Here is a 6,909-nt window from a genome sequence, read left to right as displayed (position 1 = left end):
TGTTGTTAAGCACTGAAATGGGAAGAAACTCAGTAGTTTTGGTTCACAGGGGGCCATACAAAAATATCATTCTTCAGTTTCAAGAGATGCAGTTCAGATTCCCAGAATTTCACTTTTGAACAAGCCCAAAAAGTTAAAGCAAGAGTAGCTGAAATCAGAGTTTAGTGCTTGCTTTCTGCAAACATTCAAATGATTGCTTTTTACTTGCACAACTGCTAGCGAAAAGCAAATTTCAAACTCTCATGCATAAATATTTATGGTAACCAAAGTGAATGTCAAACTCCCAAGCATAAGTATTTATGGAAATCAAATTTTAAAACAGATCAGTAAACAAGACAGACAATGACCGGCTGACTGCCACTCTTCATAAATAGGGCCACACCCCATACTCACACATAGTTACATTGTGTCAGAGATTGTGCACTATGACAGAAATGTGTAGTTCATCAAATGCAGCACACTTGGTATATTTTAAATGGGGTGGAACATTACTTAAAAAAATCCTTTGATAGAGCCCTGGCAAAGAGTCATTTCAATGAGACATTTCTGATCATACCCTTTGCAATTACGAATGAAAATTAAACGTAAACTCCCCCACCTAACCAATAAAATGGCCAGTTTAATATGCTTTGGACAAGTCCAGTAGGGCCCAGAAATAAAAAGATTTTAAATGGTCTAAAATGCCCTAATCCTGTTTATATGCTACCTCTTCCTAATCTACCAGCTTTCCCTGAGAGATTTAGCACCCTGGGTACTTCTTTAAGATCTCCTGAGTTATGTTCATCCAGTCAAGTAGCAGAAATTGACCCATCACAACTAAGCAACACAACTTGAATTTCAAATACTGAATAGCAAGCATTCCCATTTTAAACACTGGGTATGTCTACACTGCATAGAAGGCGTGATTGCAATTTTGCTAGGCACACCTGCACTAGCTTTAATCTAGCAAACTCAACTAAAAATAGCACTGAAGAGATGACAGCACAGATCCCCAGCATGGGCTAACAACATGAATTCATTCCCAGGATTCTGGGCAGGCTTGTACAGGCCTCATTTAAACCCATGCTGCTAGTTTTAGCCATGATAGCTCAATTGAAGCTAGTGCAGGTATGCTTACCCAAGCTGTAACCACTTACTCAACTGCAGTGTGGATATACCCACTATGACGGGTTCGGTCACATAGAACGCCTTGGGACTGTCACCTGATGTGCTGAGATTACCTCTGAGCCCGTTTTCCCTGCCAGCTTGGGACTCCAGAACCCTGCCTTGTTGAGCCAGACACGCTAGCCTGTTGCAACCCAGACTCAGGGTCCGGTCCACGTCCCCAGAGCTGCAGACTTTAACCAAAAACTGCTCAGTAAATCACCTATCTCCAGCACCCAGACACCCTGTCCCCAAGGGGATCCAAAACCCAAATAAATCTGTTTTACTCTGTATAAAGCATATACAGGGTAAACTCATAAATTCTCTGCCCTCTATAACACTGATAGAGAGATAAGCACAGCTGTTTGCTCCCCCAGATATTAATCACTTACTCTGGGTTTATCAATAAACAAAAGTGATTTTATTAAGTATAAAAAGTAGGATTTAAGTGGTTCCAGGTAATAACAGACAGAACAAAGCAAAATAAAACAAAACACACAAGTCTAAGCCTAATACATTAAGAAACTGATTACAGACAAATCTCACCCTCAGAGATGTTCCAATAGGCTTCTTTCATAGACTTGACTTCTTCCTAGGTCTGGGCCCAATCCTTTCCCCGGTACAATCCTTGTTAGTTCCAGCAGACATCTTAGGTGGAAACTAGGGGTTTTCTCATGACTGCAACCCCCTTGGTTCTGTTCTACCCCCTTTTATATCTTTGGCACAAGGCGGAAATCTTGTGTCTCTCTGGGTTCCCACCCCTCCTTGTAAACAGAAAAGCACCAGGTTTAAGATGGAGTCCAGTTCAGGTGACATGATCACATGTCACTGAAAGACTTCATTACCCACTGGCTAGCACACAGGTATACAGGAAGGCTTACAAGTAAACAGAGCCATTTACAACCAGTTGTCCTAGTCAATGGGAGCCATCAAGATTCTAAATCACCATTAATGGCCCACACTTTGCATAAATTATAATAGGACCTCAGAGTTATACTTCATATTTCTAGTTTTAGATTCAAGAATGATACATACATACATACAAATAGGATGAACACTCTCAGTAGATTATAAGCTTTGTAATATAAAATATAAAGGAGGACTGAGTAACCTGACCCACCTGGAGCTCTAGAATTGGAGCATAGTTGGCAGTACAGCATACCACTAGAAGGTTCAAATTGCCCTCTTTTCCTCTAAGTAGGTTCTTTCAATTCCAAAGAAAGACTTAAAAACACCAGCTGCGTAACTGGTGCAGCGATGCATGTTTTAGTCCAGATCTACACTAAGGAAATTCCCACTCTTATATCTACATCAATAGACTTACAGCAATGCAAACTCCTAATGCAGACATGTTCGCCAGACTTAGGGTTTGTCAACAATGCAATCACAAAGGAGCTAGAAATATCTGAGCTAGCTTTAATCTAGTTAGTTCAAGTACCACAGCAATGATGCTGTGGCAGCATGGGTCTCAGCGTGGGCCCTACAAGCCCCGCTGGAATCCTGGGTAATTATGAAGGGGGGCTAGCCCAACTCTTGATGGAATTTAGACTCCTAAGTGTCTAAATCCCTTTTGAAAATAAGATTTGGGGTCCTAAATTAGTTAGCTGTTGCAGTGCTTAGTGCAGCAATGCCTAAATAGCTTTAAATATGTGGGCCTTCCTCACGCCTAAACAAGTTGGGCTGTAGTCACACTAACGGCCTACAGGTACCATAGAAAGCTCTATCAGTCATATTAAATCCCCTTAACTATCTAGCTCTCCTTTAAGTTTTTTTCTTTATTAACAAAAAGATGAGGATGAGGAAAAGGACTGACTTTGTGACAGCAGGGGAAAGCTGGAGTGGCATCCCTCTTATGATAATGCAATTTGATCTTTCTTCTCTAGCACATTTAAAATGGTGAGTACTTTTTACTAAAGAAAGTTTATTACATGTAGAACTAAGAATGAGAAACAGTCATGGGGAGGAGGTGAAAAGCCCTCTGTGGAGAAAGAAGTGGTTCGGGACTATTTAGAAACGCTGGACAAGCACAACCCCATGGGGGCTGGATGCGCTGCATCCGAGGGTGCTAAAGGATTTGGCGGATGTGATTGCAGAGCCATTGGCCATTATCTTTGAAAACTCATGGCGACTGGGGGAAGTCCCGAATGGCTGAAAAAAGGCTAATGTAGTGCCCATCTTTAAAAAAGGGAAGGAGGAGGATCCGGGGAACTACAGGCCAGTCAGCCTCACCTCAGTCCCTGAAAAAATCATGGAGCAGGTCTTCAAGGAAACCATTTTGAAGCACTTGCAGGAGAGGAAGGTGATCAGGAACAGTCAGCATGGATTCACCAAGGGCAAGTCATGCCTGACTAACCTGATTGCCTTCTATGACGAGATAACTGGCTCTGTGGATATGGGGAAAGCAGTGGACGTGTTATTCCTTGACTTTAGCAAAGCTTTTGATACGGTCTCCCACAGTATTCTTGCCAGCAAGTTAAAGAAGTATGGGCTGAATGAATGGACTATCAGGCGAATAGAAAGCTGGCTAGATCATCGGGCTCAAGAGGTAGTGATCAATCGCTCCATGTCTAGTTGGCAGCCGGTATCAAGCGGAGTGCCCCAAGGGTTGGTCCTGGGGCCGTTTTTGTTCAGTATCTTCATTAATGATCTGGAGGATGGCGTGGACTGCACCCTCAGCAAGTTTGCAGATGACACTAAACTGGGAGGAGTGGTAGATACGCTGGAGGGTAGGGATAGGATACAGAGGTGAGGCCTCATCTGGAGTACTGTGTTCAGTTTGGGGCCCCACACTACAAGAAGGATGTGGAAAAATTGGAAGGAGTCCAGTGGAGGGCAACAAAAATGATTAGGGGGCTGGAGCACATGATTTATGAGGAGAGGCTGAGGAAACTGGGATTGTTTAGTCTGCAGAAGAGAAGAATGAGGGGGGATTTGATAGCTGTTTTCAACTACCTGAAAGGGGGTTCCAAAGAGGATGGATCTAAACTGTTCTCAATGGTACCAGATGACAGAACAAGGAGTAATGGTCTCAAGTTGCAGTGGGGGAGGTTTATGTTGGCTATTAGGAAAAACTTTTTCACTAGGAGGGTGGTGAAGCACTGAAATGGGCTACCTAGGGAGGTGGTGGAATCTCCTTCCTTAGAGGTTTTTAAGGTCAGGCTTGACAAAGCCCTGGTTGGGATGATTTAGTTGGGGATTGGTCCTGCTTTGAGCAGGGGGTTGGACTAGATGACTTCCTGAGGTCCCTTCCAACCCTGATATTCTATGCTCCCCTAAATCAACACACGTCCCCAAGTCTGATTAATTATGTTGACAAATTAATCAATCTGGCAAATCCTTCTGCAAATACAGGGTGGAACCCTGGTCCTACTAAAGCCAATGGGAGTTCTGCCACTGACTTCAATGGGAGGAGGCAAGATTTCACACAAAGTATTTAATAATTCATAAACTATTTTTCATTATATGCATTTTGTTTAACATATAACGAGAAAATCAAGGTAATTTGCATTTCATGCCCTTAGCCATGGTTGTAAAAAAGACATTCATTTTATAAACTGAATAATTTTTAATAAGCTCTTTTTATTTGTTTTTCAGAGGATATTATGAAATTAGAAGTGGCAAGACAAGACTCATATTGGGTATGGTCTAATTTTTCTCTGTACAGCAATACTTTTACTTTGTTTTTTGTGTGTAATTTATACATACATATGCAAATTATAAAATTTGTATAAAAAACAATCCATGAGAAACCACATAACATTCCAAAACTGACACGTATTAAAACTATGACAGCTTGCTGAATTCCCAATATATTCTTCAACTTCTGGAAAAAACATTGTATGGTTTTATAATAGTTAATAATGCATATTAATTAAATACAGGGTTAATTCTGAGAAGAAAAAAGACGACAAAACAAAAGATATCAAATTTCATAGCACTGCACATTAAAGAGATAAGAAAAATTAAATCTAAATGCTACGTTACATGCTTATAACTAAAATACTATATACGTACATAAGCATGTGTGTAAAACTATGATAAACAAACCTAATTAAAACCTTTGGTTCTGTGAAAACAGCTCAGCAAAATACATGTTGCATTAAGTGCTTACAACAAATCACACCTCTACCTCGATACAACGCTGTCCTCGGGAGCCAAAAAATCTTACCACGTTATAAGTGAAACCGTGTTATATTGAACTTGCTTTGATCCACCGGAGTGCGCAGCCCCGCCCCCCGGAGCACTGCTTTACCGCGTTATATCCGAATTCGTGTTATATCGGGTCGCGTTATATCGAGGTAGAGGTGTATTAGTGAAGCAGGAGTTTAATCAAAGCTGTATGAGTCCAAATACTTTAGGCTGCACATCACGTGTGATGCTTCTAAAATCTGTGTTGGTCATTGGTCCTGAGCCAAAATGAATGACATTTTCCCGCCTATTTAAATTAAACAATAGAATGTTCTAACTTCAGGGTCAATACAACACATCAGTAATGTATGAAAATTTCATTAATCAGAAATGGCCACAGAGGGGAGCTATTTCTACAAGAATGGGTTTTACTTTGTCTTGTTAGGCCTTAGATTATGCTAAATAAGAAAGCAAGCAATAAGAAAGGAAGTTAGTTTTGGCTTAGAGGCAAAAAAAACAAAAATTCACTCTTTCTATAAAACTATTATCAACCCTATAGCTGACATTAATGTGAAGACCAGCTGTCAATATGAAGAGAAATATTTTCTTTAAAATTTGTCCAGCTTAAAATCTGCTTACATTTATTCACTATAAAATCAATTTCACAGCTGTCTGGTAATAGTTTAGACTACAAATAACCAGATTTATATCACTTTTCCTATTCTTTTCTCTGTATCATTTTATTTCAAATCTAAGGTCATCACAAACCTAAACATTTTTTTAAAGGAAGTCAGTCACCTAATACTTCTGAACTCTTAGATTTCCTTTTACAGTATTAGTTGTATATAGTTGTTTTACATATTAACGTTTCCCGTTCATCAATACAAACAGATTACATCATAGAGAATTTACCTTAAAGCTTTACTTGAAAACTATTTACTAAGGGTCATTATAATGGGAGTATCAACTGAGAATAGTACAGAAAAATGTCAGATATAAAGCTGTGAAATCTGTCAGCAAAATTTGACACAAAGTCCTCCTCAGATCAATCCATGCTCTCCATATGTGCAGCAATCCCTTGGCACAATTGAGTAAAAGAGGGAGATGCAGCCATAATTCTGAATGTTCATATTTATCTGGTTTTATAAGGGATTCTGAAAGTTACATGAACATTTTCCGTAGCTTAATATAAATATAGACAGATGAAGAAGAAAAACTTTAAAGAACAACCAGGTTAGAGATGGAAAGAGAGTGTGATCAGTGGAAGGAAGGATAGAGCAATCTAGCTAAGGCACATTTAACAAGTTCATCACGGGCATCTATAGAGTCTTTTCAGTAGTAAGGAGAACTTGACCGCCACAAGCCGACAGCTATCAAGAGTCCATAATACCTGGAGCTGATTGAAAAGCCAACGCTTTCATTAAAATCTCTTTGAACACATTTTTACAATTTTTTTTTTTTTGGTAAAAAATATTTCTCAGAGAAAATGCTCCAAGCGACTCCGGTAACAGCCCTCAGAAATGAGTGAAAAGACAGGGTGAACAGCTACGCAGCTCGACAGTACCTTGGTGCAGTGCAGGGGGCTGCTCCGGCTGCAGCGTGGGGGTGTTTTGCGGGCCAGTGCCTTGGTGCAGTGAG

Source organism: Terrapene carolina, unplaced genomic scaffold, assembly GCF_002925995.2.
Source record: "Terrapene carolina triunguis isolate 2854851 unplaced genomic scaffold, T_m_triunguis-2.0 Scaffold67, whole genome shotgun sequence".
Lineage (NCBI taxonomy): Eukaryota > Metazoa > Chordata > Testudines > Emydidae > Terrapene > Terrapene triunguis.
This window is presented reverse-complemented; position numbering follows the sequence as displayed.